This window comes from Oncorhynchus tshawytscha, unplaced genomic scaffold (assembly GCF_018296145.1).
Source record: "Oncorhynchus tshawytscha isolate Ot180627B unplaced genomic scaffold, Otsh_v2.0 Un_contig_18915_pilon_pilon, whole genome shotgun sequence".
Taxonomy (NCBI): domain Eukaryota; kingdom Metazoa; phylum Chordata; class Actinopteri; order Salmoniformes; family Salmonidae; genus Oncorhynchus; species Oncorhynchus tshawytscha.
The window spans coordinates 23,335-34,664 of NW_024607731.1; the positions used below are offsets into that span (position 1 = coordinate 23,335).

Consider the following 11,330-nt stretch of genomic DNA (forward strand, 5'->3'; position numbering starts at 1 on the left):
GTATGCGAAGCAGTAATTGTTTCAAAACATCTCCTGCCATGTCACTGATGTATAGTTTTTGCCTTTTCCCTCAGCATTGTCCCAGCCATATCCGCGGCAGCAGGAAGAATGAAGTCCTCCACAATAGAATGGGGCTTGCCTGTCCTAGACACTTGGTAGCTCACCGTATAAGACGCTTCTAGACCCTTCTTATTAATGGTATCTGTTGCTTTCATACGTCTTACTACTCGAAAGTCATCTTAATTCTCGCTCAAAAAACTCCTGTGGCTTATTTTTCAAATTGGCATGTTTTGTTTCAAAATGTCTGCGCAAGAGTGAAGGTTTCATCGAGTTGTGAGATCATACTTTTGCACATATAACACACTGTGGCTGAGGAAAGGCACTACTCCCAATATAAGTGAACCCCAAATCAATGTAGTTCTCATCATATTTGCGGCTTTTCGATGGTCCAATGTCCCTGTCTGTTATTTGGTGCTTTCCCTGGGTAAGGGGGCAGTAGCTCTTCGGCTGCATCAGATTCACAACTGTCAGTGTCCATGCTAGCTGGGCAAACAACAAATGTGGAATTACTGATGCTAGCATTGGATGTGTTTGTGGAAGCAGAACAACGTGTGTTGTCGACAGGTGCAGGTGTAGTACTGCTGGTAGTAGCAGTACTACCAGTAGAGCTGGTATGTGTCTCTATGGAGGCGGGCCTCACTAAATGGACTGTTTGAAAATGTGAAGAAAAATGTTTGTAAAAAAAAAAAGGACATGAATCACATTTTTATTTGGCGTACCCCCGACGCGTACCCCCGACGCGTACCCCAGTTTGGGGAATAGCTGGCCTAGATCAAAGAGAAAAATACAGAAGCCTTCTTCATGGACCAGCTTAAAGTGTTACGCCTCTTCATAGCTTTGAGTGACATTTCACTAACAACCAATATCATTGTGTGCTCTGTCTGTTTCCCCCTCTTAACTGCCAGCCTGTCGTTCCTTATTCATGCCATTCATTCTGTATAATAGCTCATTTCTAATATATAAACATTTCCTCTCCTCCCTTCATCTCTTCAGAATGCCTTGTGATTGTTCACCAGGACAACAACATGTCTAATGAAGACAGGGTCAAACATAGCTACCGCGTATGGGTGGAGAATTGTGAGACATGAGGATGACATATGAGAGAGAGAGAGAGAGAGAGAGAGAGAGAGAAGAGAGAGAGAGAGAGAGGGATCAGACTAGTTTTATATTGTGATTAAAACAGTGCTTTTTCAAACATTCCTTAACCCCTCAACCCTAAAAAGAGCAAGCCTCATCACTATCGTTGCATGACGGATGGTGTGAGTGTGAGCTGATAGAATGGAGAACAGAGACCAGCTCTCCTCTTTTTCTCTGCATGCCCACAGAAGAGACATGCAGCAGGTCGTTGGCTACTGAGAGGATGAAAGAGAAGGAGAAAACACCCCTCCGCCCACTCAGTCAGCTGGGGATGAGTCACCGGCTCTCCTCCCTCTGTCCTCTCTCTACCTCTGTCCTCTCTCTACCTCTGTCCTCTCTCTACCTCTGTCCTCTCTCTACCTCTGTCCTCTATCTACCTCTGTCCTCTCTCTACCTCTGTCCTCTTTCTACCTCTCTCCTCTCTCTACCTCTCTCCTCTCTCTACCTCTGTCCTCTCTCTACCTCTGTCCTCTCTCTACCTCTGTCCTCTCTCTACCTCTGTCCTCTCTCTACCTCTGTCCTCTATCTACCTCTCTCCTCTCTCTACCTCTCTCCTCTCTCTACCTCTGTCCTCTCTCTACCTCTGTCCTCTCTCTACCTCTGTCCTCTTTCTACCTCTCTCCTCTCTCTACCGCTCTCCCTCTCTCTACCTCTGTCCTCTCTCTACCTCTGTCCTCTCTCTACCTCTGTCCTCTCTCTACCTCTGTCCTCTCTCTACCTCTGTCCTCTTTCTACCTCTCTCCTCTCTCCACCTCTCTCCTCTCTCTACCTCTGTCCTGTCTCTACCTCTGTCCTCTCTCTACCTCTGTCCTCTCTCTACCTCTGTCCTCTCTCTACCTCTGTCCTCTATCTACCGCTGTCCTCTCTCTACCTCTGTCCTCTTTCTACCTCTCTCCACCTCTCTCCTCTCTCTCCCTCTGTCCTCTCTCTACCTCTGTCCTCTCTCTACCTCTGTCCTCTCTCTACCTCTGTCCTCTATCTACCTCTGTCCTCTCTCTACCTCTGTCCTCTTTCTACCTCTCTCCTCTCTCTACCTCTCTCCTCTCTCTACCTCTCTCCTCTCTCTACCTCTGTCCTCTCTCTACCTCTGTCCTCTCTCTACCTCTGTCCTCTTTCTACCCTCTCCTCTCTCTACCGCTCTCCTCTCTCTACCTCTCTCCTCTCTCTACCTCTGTCCTCTCTCTACCTCTGTCCTCTCTCTACCTCTGTCCTCTCTCTACCTCTGTCCTCTCTCTACCTCTGTCCTCTCTCTACCTCTGTCCTCTATCTACCTCTGTCCTCTCTCTACCTCTGTCCTCTTTCTACCTCTCTCTCTCTCTACCTCTCTCCTCTCTCTACCTCTGTCCTCTCTCTACCTCTGTCCTCTCTCTACCTCTGTCCTCTCTCTACCTCTGTCCTCTCTCTACCTCTGTCCTCTCTCTACCTCTGTCCTCTATCTACCTCTGTCCTCTCTCTACCGCTCTCCTCTCTCTACCTCTGTCCTCTCTCTACCTCTGTCCTCTCTCTACCTCTGTCCTCTCTCTACCTCTGTCCTCTCTCTACCTCTGTCCTCTCTCTACCTCTGTCCTCTTTCTACCTCTCTCCTCTCTCCACCTCTCTCCTCTCTCTACCTCTGTCCTGTCTCTACCTCTGTCCTCTCTCTACCTCTGTCCTCTCTCTACCTCTGTCCTCTATCTACCGCTGTCCTCTCTCTACCTCTGTCCTCTTTCTACCTCTCTCCACCTCTCTCCTCTCTCTACCTCTGTCCTCTCTCTACCTCTGTCCCTCTCTACCTCTGTCCTCTCTCTACCTCTGTCCTCTCTCCACCTCTCTCCTCTCTCTACCTCTGTCCTCTCTCTACCTCTGTCCTCTCTCTACCTCTGTCCTCTCTCTCTACCTCTGTCCTCTCTCCACCTCTCTCCTCTCTCTACCTCTCTCCTCTCTCTACCTCTGTCCTCTCTCTACCTCTGTCCTCTCTCTACCTCTGTCCTCTCTCCACCTCTCTCCTCTCTCTACCTCTGTCTCTCTCTACCTCTGTCCTCTCTCTACCTCTGTCCTCTATCTACCGCTGTCCTCTCTCTACCTCTGTCCTCTTTCTACCTCTCTCCACCTCTCTCCTCTCTCTACCTCTGTCCTCTCTCTACCTCTGTCCTCTCTCTACCTCTGTCCTCTCTCTACCTCTGTCCTCTCTCTACCTCTGTCCTCTCTCTACCTCTGTCCTCTCTCTACCTCTGTCCTCTTTCTACCTCTCTCTACCTCTGTCCTCTCTCTACCTCTGTCCTCTCTCTACCTCTGTCCTCTCTCTACCTCTGTCCTCTCTCTACCTCTGTCCTCTCTCTACCTCTGTCCTCTTTCTACCTCTCTCTACCTCTGTCCTCTCTCTACCTCTGTCCTCTCTCTACCTCTGTCCTCTCTCAAACCTCTGTCCTCTTTCTACCTCTCTCTACCTCTGTCCTCTCTCTACCTCTGTCCTCTCCCTTCATCTATCTCTCTATGCTGCTCACGCGCTGAGGGCCGATCCGATGCTCCTCCGGCGCTATCTATCCTTTTCTCCCTCATTCTCTCTCCCTCTGTGTATATTCTGATTGGGAGTCTTGTGTGCTGAAGGCTGCTCCAATGCACCCTGGTCCTCCCTCTCTTTTCCCATATCTCCACTCTCCTCTTCGCACCTCACGTTCCCTCAATCTCCCTATCTCGTATCCTCCCTCTCTTCCCCATCTCCTCTCTGCTCCTACTCCCTCTCTCTCTACCTCTCCATCTCTCTCTCTTTCTCTCCACCTCTTCATGTCAAGACAGAGGGAATGGGGGTGTGTTGCTCCTCCATTAATTAGCTTCGTGCCACAGTGACTTTTTACTGCAGCAGCCTGGCATTGTGGGAAAACATCTGTCCGTTCATCCGTCTGCCCATCTGACGGACTCTGCCAGGGTAATGGGTTCACTCCCAAAGTCACCTGTCCAGTTAGCCTGGTTTGCATCGCTAACTATGCCTCATATACAGTAGCCAAGCTCATCGTGAGTTTTTAGCTACGTTAGCGCTGACATAGCCAGGTTCCATACTATTGTACAACCTCACCAGAGGAGGTTGGTGTGAGGAGCTATAGGAGGATGGGCTCATTGTAATGGCTGGAATGGAATAAATGAGAGATATGTTTCATTGTCACATACACTGGATAGGTGCAGTGAAATGTGTTCAACACCCCTGGAGCAAATTAGGGTTAAGCTTTTACTGCAGTGGGCCAAATCAGGGTCACACAGAGTGTTTCTAGTTTCTAGGTAGTCCTAAACAAATCTACTTTGAAAAAAATATATACACCATACATACATGGTAGTGAGCTTAAGAAGAGTAAAGGATACCATGGCAGATATAGAGTTTAAATGTATTGCATAGAGTCTGCATCCCAATATTACAATTTAGATACTTTTTTCTCTCACTTATAGTAATAACGTCATGGTGCCTCATGCTATTTTCTACCCCTCCTGGGAGTCTACATCGATTCTATTGATAATGGATGGGTCGAGAGTCAGCCAGTACTGGAGCACAGCAGCACACCCTGACCAGCCAGGAACACAGTAGGTACCTCTGGATGACTTCAGCCGAATCCAGCTCCCTCTCTCTCCTCTTTCTCTGCACAAATCCCCGGAAAGCCCTGCTGGGACGTGGCACAGAATGAAAGGATGAGAGGGAGAATGCTGGCTTAGCACGAGGAGAGAGATGTAGCGCAAGAGGAAGAGGAGGGGAGGCGGGGGGTATTGGCAGGGTTTAGCCACAGTAACACTATGTTACTGGCACTAGTGTTACTGGCATGTAGCTGTAGTGTTACTGGCATGTAGCTGTAACGGCTAGGTTTGCATCATGGGGATTTGGGATGCTGGCTCTTTGTTTGAGTTAGTTAAGGAGGTTAGCGTCAGAAGTTAGGGCCAGCTGGGGTTTAGCTGAAGAGTTGATCATGTGGGTTAGTTGGAGGTATCAAGCAGCCAGAGGTGAGGGAGAACAGTGCAGCAGCCAGATCAGTCTGCATCTTGCGGCTGGGTTTGGGTTATTAGCTGTCTGTCTGTGCCAGTCGCCCCAGGGTCTTCTTGCAGTGTGGATTAGAGCTAAGTTTAGCTGCAGTGACAGGGCTCAGGACGGCTCAGCGCACAGAGGCCCTTTTCCATGGCTTGGTTTTGGGGTTGGCTAAAGGCTCAGTTGCAGTCAGTTGCAGTGGATTAGTGAAGGTTTCAGTCAGTGGCATGGGTTTGTTTTGCATAGGGGTTCAGCTAACTACAACGCCTATGTCTGGGTTGTAGTGGGTTAGGACATGATTTCACTGTTGGTAGAGCACTCAGCCCAGGGAAACACTCAGCCCAGGGAAGGGTTACAGGTCATGGGGTTAAAGGTCATAGGGTTAAGGGGGTTTAGGAGCGGGAGGGAAGCTAGATTCAACAGGTCAAAGATACTCACGATATCCTGCAGTGGGTCAGAGAAAGAAGTGCATGAAAGAGAAAGAGAGAGAAAGACATTAACATCCTATAGGTCTATTACAACGTGTGTGTATTAAAGGAGAGAGGAAGCATTATGAGAGAGAGAGAGAGAGAGAGAGAGAGAGAGAGAGAGAGAGAGAGAGAGAGAGAGAGAGAGAGAGAGAGAGAGAGAGAGAGAGAGAGAGAGAGAGAGAGAGAGAGAGAGAGAGAGAGAGAGAGAGAGAGAGAGAGAGAGAGAGAGAGAGAGAGAGAGAGAGAGAGAGGGGGAGAGAGAGAGAGAGAGAGAGGGAGAGAAAGACATTAACATCCTATAGGTCTATTACAACGTGTGTGTATTAAAGGAGAGAGGAAGCATTATGAGAGAGAGAGAGAGAGAGAGAGAGAGAGAGAGAGAGAGAGAGAGAGAGAGAGAGAGAGAGAGAGAGAGAGAGAGAGAGAGAGAGAGGGAGAGAGAGAGAGGGAGAGAGAGAGAGGGAGAGAGAGAGAGGGAGAGAGAGAGAGAGAGAGAGAGAGAGAGAGAGAGAGAGAGAGAGAGAGAGAGAGAGAGAGGGAGAGGGAGAGAGGGAGAGAGAGAGAGAGAGAGAGAGAGAGAGAGAGAGGGAGAGGAGAGGGAGAGAGAGAGAGAGAGAGAGAGAGAGGGAGAGAGAGAGAGGGAGAGAGAGAGAGAGGGAGAGAGAGAGAGGGAGAGAGAGAGAGAGAGAGAGAGAGAGAGAGAGAGAGAGAGAGAGAGAGAGAGAGAGAGAGAGAGAGAGAGAGAGAGAGAGAGAGAGAGAGAGAGAGAGGGAGAGAGAGAAAGACATTAACATCCTATAGGTCTATTACAACGTGTGTGTATTAAAGGAGAGAGGAAGCATTATGAGAGAGAGAGAGAGGGAGAGAGAGAGAGAGAGAGAGAGAGAGAGAGGGAGAGAGAGAGAGAGAGAGAGAGAGAGAGAGAGGGAGAGGGAGAGAGGAGAGAGAGAGAGAGAGAGAGAGAGAGAGAGAGAGAGAGAGAGAGAGAGAAAGACATTAACATCCTATAGGTCTATTACAATGTGTGTGTATTAAAGGAGAGAGGAAGCATTATGAGAGAGAGAGAGAGGGAGAGAGAGAGAGAGAGAGAGAGAGAGAGAGAGAGAGAGAGAGAGAGAGAGAGAGAGAGGGAGAGAGGGAGAGAGAGAGAGAGAGAGAGAGAGAGAGAGAGAGAGGGAGAGAAAGACATTAACATCCTATAGGTCTATTACAACGTGTGTGTATTAAAGGAGAGAGGAAGCATTATGAGAGAGAGAGAGAGAGAGAGAGAGAGAGAGAGAGAGAGAGAGAGAGAGAGAGAGAGAGAGAGAGAGAGAGAGAGAGAGAGAGAGAGAGAGAGAGAGAGAGAGAGAGAGAGAGAGAGAGAGAGAGAGAGAATATTTTAGCTTTTTTTCTGGATGTTTTTTGACATCCCATCTAGCACATAATGTTCTGAGAACCATATGTTTCTTAGATCTTGGTGAGAGCTTAGTTGTCCTATGGTTATTTTGCATACAACCTTCCCACAACATTCTGGGAAACATGCAGGATAGTTGCTTGACTTTGGAAAATTCTCAGCATATTTAAGGATCTTTTATATTTTTTAGGTATTTCATTACTTTAACAGGACATTTCCTAAAAGTTCAAACATGGTTACATGTTTGAACTTGGTTAATGTTTTGGTTTGAAATTGGGAATGTTTTCAAATAGTTCAGAGAATGTTAAGAAATGACATTCTTCTGTTGGAATTGCAGTACTTCAGCGTAACGTTTCATACAGCTTTCTTCAGGGTTCTATTTAAAACCAGTTAAATGTAACTGAATGTAATCTAAAATGTAATCTACATAATCCCCAAAAGTAATTAGTTATCATGAGAGGGCCATAAACAATAAGTAGTAATGCTTCATACATTGCTGAGATGTAGTCCCTTTTGAGGATACAAGCTCAAGTACACAGTACAAATATGATTAAAATATTAAATATTTGATGATGTATTTCCTATTCAACAAAACTGTATAAGGCTTCAAATTACTTATATACTTTCTAAATATAGTATAATCAAATTATAAAACAACTAACTATAAGATTTCACTTTCCTTATAACTGTAAAATACATATTTGTATGTTTAGTGTTATCGAAAATGTATATATTTTCTAAAGGTCTCTCTTGATCAAAAAGTCTGCCCCTATTACTGTGGACTGCTCACAGAGCTCTAGTGTGTTAGGAACTTGCCTTTCGTCTCATATTAATCTTGTCCCTCTGTGACAAACAGAGAGTGTTTTTGATTAAAATCAGCGTAACGTTTGTCTGTAGGTTTCCTCATGGTTTTATTTAATGTCATGGTCTCAGAACGTTAAATAACAAACCTCTCTCTATCCTCTATCTTGTTAAGTGTGTTCAGGTGTGTTGGCGCGCCCACTAATTGTCCACACCTGATCTTAATGAGGGCTTGTTTCCTTTGAAATGGCGTCTGTTTGAATAGACTAAAATAAACAGCTTTTTATGATGCCTTACTAGCTCCATCCTGGTGGCGCGGTGGACTAATTCCAAGGTTAAAGAACAGAAGATCATAGGTTTGAAACTCACTGATGCTGTGTCACAATAAAAAAGACAAAAATGTGTTTGCATAATTAATGCCTAAGCAAAACATTTCCATGGGTCCTATCTGTGCTTGGAGTTTAAAACAATGAACCCAAACTAAGCTAACATGTTCTCAGAACATTAATAAAACCTCCCAGGGAACCATAGTGAAACATTCTCAGAACCTTCCTCTAACATTTCCGCTCCCAGATCAGGCGAAATTTTCACTTCCGTTCTCAGAAGGTTTAAAAACTTTCAGTTTTACCAGTCAGGAAACGTAGTTCCCAGAGCCAATGGGAAATGAAAATGTACGTTCCCACAACTTCCAAGGAACCAAATGTGCTAGCTGGGATGTCAGTGTGTTCCCAGAGAGACAGGTGTTCAGTTGTTAGCAGGGCTAGCACCTGCACAAGCATCTGTCCCTAAGGTCACACTGATTCACTGTAACTAGCTTACTGTAGACAACTGTGGCTTGTTGTGGGAGATATTATGTATGTGAATGTGTGTGGGTGTGCACTAGTCTATGTACATATATGTGTGTGTCTAACTGTTTGGTCCTCTATGTGGTATGTTTGTTTGATAATATTATATGTTTGTATATGTGTGTGTGCGTGTGTGTGTGTGTGTGTGTGTGTGTGTGTGTGTGTGTGTGTGTGTGTGTGTGTGTGTGTGTGTGTGTGTGTGTGTGTGTGTGTGTGTGTGTGTGTGTGTATGTGTGTGTGTGTGTGTGTGTGTGTGTGTGTGTGTGTGTGTGTGTGTGTGTGTGTGTGTGTGTGTGTGTGTGTGTGTGTATGTGTGTGTGTGTGTGTGTGTGTGTGTGTGTGTGTGTGTGTGTGTGTGTGTGTGTGTGTGTGTGTGTGTGTGTGTGTGTGCTTCTGTGTATGTGTGTGAGGCCTGGGTACTCACGCCTGCATGGTGGTAGAAGCAGTCTGAAAGCTGAACATATTTTCTTTTGGGTACCAGTTGTTGTCCTCTGTGGCGAGAGAGATAATGAATGGAAGTTACAGTAGCAGCCAGCCACATAGTGTGTATGTTTTTAAAAGCTTTATAGCAACGATAGGAAACCTCAAAGGGCACAGCACCAGTCCACTCCACAGAGGGAGAGAGGGAGACACACAGGGAGAGAGAGCAGAGGAGAGACGAAGAGTCAGAAATACAGACCACGCCACAATCCAACTAACATCGACCCCCCCCTTCACCACACAACCCCCTTTGGATTTCAGCGCCTCTCCCTCTCTGTCTCCCCCGGCTCACCTCTCTCCAGCCCAGTCATCCGGTCCACACTCCACATCCTCTCAAGGAGTCTGTGTTGCTTGCCTGCCTCGCGGGAGCTCTCTAGATCCAGGAGCCCTGGCTACGGGATGGAGCCCCGCTAGAGTCCAAGGCCATGTTGAGGCTGCAGTCCTCCCGCGAGCCCCCTTTCCCCCTCACCCCAGCTGCGGATGTTGTGGGCGCTGACCGAGCTTGACAGGGGCTGCTGGGACAGGTGGTGGTGGCTGCCATGGTGACCATGGTGGGCAGCACCCCGCCGGTAACAGCCAGGGTGTGGTGGTTGCTGTTGCTGCTGCCGGCAACAGGGTTGCCGTGACGATGGCTCCCATCGTCGCGATGAGTGTTGCCACGGTGTCCATGGCGAAGGTGGTGCTGGGTGGGGGGAGGAGGTGGAGGAGGGGGAGGTGGAGGGCTGGACCAGGGTCGACGCCCCCTTCAGCACTTCCAGCTCCAGGCTCTCCTTGCTGCCCCGGTTGCTACCCAGCATACTGTGCTCTCCGGTGATGGTGTAGACACGGGCAGGCTGCAGGGCACACTCCACACACTTCTGCTGGTCCTCTTCGGCTGAGAAGCTGCGCTCCAGAGACAGGCGGGTCTTGGTGGTGGTGATGGAGGGGGCGGGGGGCTGGAGGTGGCCCAGCGGAGATTTCACCAGGCTGGACTCAGGGAGGGCTGGAGAACCCCTGTGGGGATATGGATGGTTGTTGTTGTGGTGACGGACACCACCAGGGGAGTCAGAGTCTGGGCCCACAAACGTGTCAGACAGGAGATGGGCTGCAAGGTGAAGCAGAAGGAGAGAGAGAGATGGAGGAGTTACAGAATAAGACAAATAGAAATCGAGAGCAGATAGGACAGAGAATAGGAGAGTGGAACATTATCCTCCATCAGTGATTTACATATCAATTAGAGGATAAAGTAAATATCCAAAAGAAAAGAGAGAAAAGCACATGAGGAAAATGAACAGAAAAATGGAGGGAGAACAAACGGTGGCAGTTAGGGAGGGATGCTGACCTGATCCGTTTTGGTTCTCAGGGTGTGTGTGGGACAGGTACTCTCCAAATGCTCGCGCTGCTCTGTAGAGACACACACATGACACACGCTGATGTCAACACATGAGTGACAGGGAGAGAGAAAGATAAGAAGATTGTTGTTTTTGTTTACTTAATCGCCTGCTTTATAGGTGTGTGCCACCCACAGATTACAATGTAGCTGTTTATCTCTCAACTCCAGGCAGGCTCAGAGAGAGAGAGAGAGAGAGAGAGAGAGAGAGGGGGGGAGAGAGAGAGGAGAGAGAGAGAGAGAGAGAGAGAGAGAGAGAGAGAGAGAGAGAGAGAGAGAGAGAGAGTGGTTGAAAACAAGTTTTAATGACTCCAACCTAAGTATATGTAAACTTCCGACTTCAACTGTATATATATATTGGAGTCATTAAAACTAGTTTTTCAACCACTCCCCTGGATATTAATTTCTATGTGTGGATTTGCAAGTCTGTCTTTTCATTATCATTTGTCAATATGAATAACGTGTGGTTGTTCTTGTGTGAGTGGCTTTGCGTGCATGTGTGTTTTATATTCTCAGAGAAGAAAGCTTGCGAGGGCCTTATCCCCGAGTTGAGGGGGCCGACAGGAAGTAATGTTGTTTTATAGGATCGTCCCTGGCTCTAATCCATCTCTCTGTCGGAAGCAGGTCTAGACATTCAGCCCTGTTACACACAAATATTTCAACCACTCCACAAATTTCTTGTAAACAAACTATAGTTTTGCAAGTTGGTTAGGACGTCTACTTTGTGCATGACACAAGACATTTTTCCAACAACTGTTTACAAACATATTATTTCACTTCACTGTATCAC

At 47.4% G+C, this 11,330-nt stretch overlaps 1 pseudogene; it reads right to left on the reverse strand.

Annotated features, from left to right (window-relative positions):
• The window catches only part of LOC112219939, a 29,105-nt pseudogene extending 18,551 nt beyond the window's left edge, over positions 1-10,554 (reverse strand).
• Between the last annotated feature and the right edge of the window lie 776 nt (positions 10,555-11,330).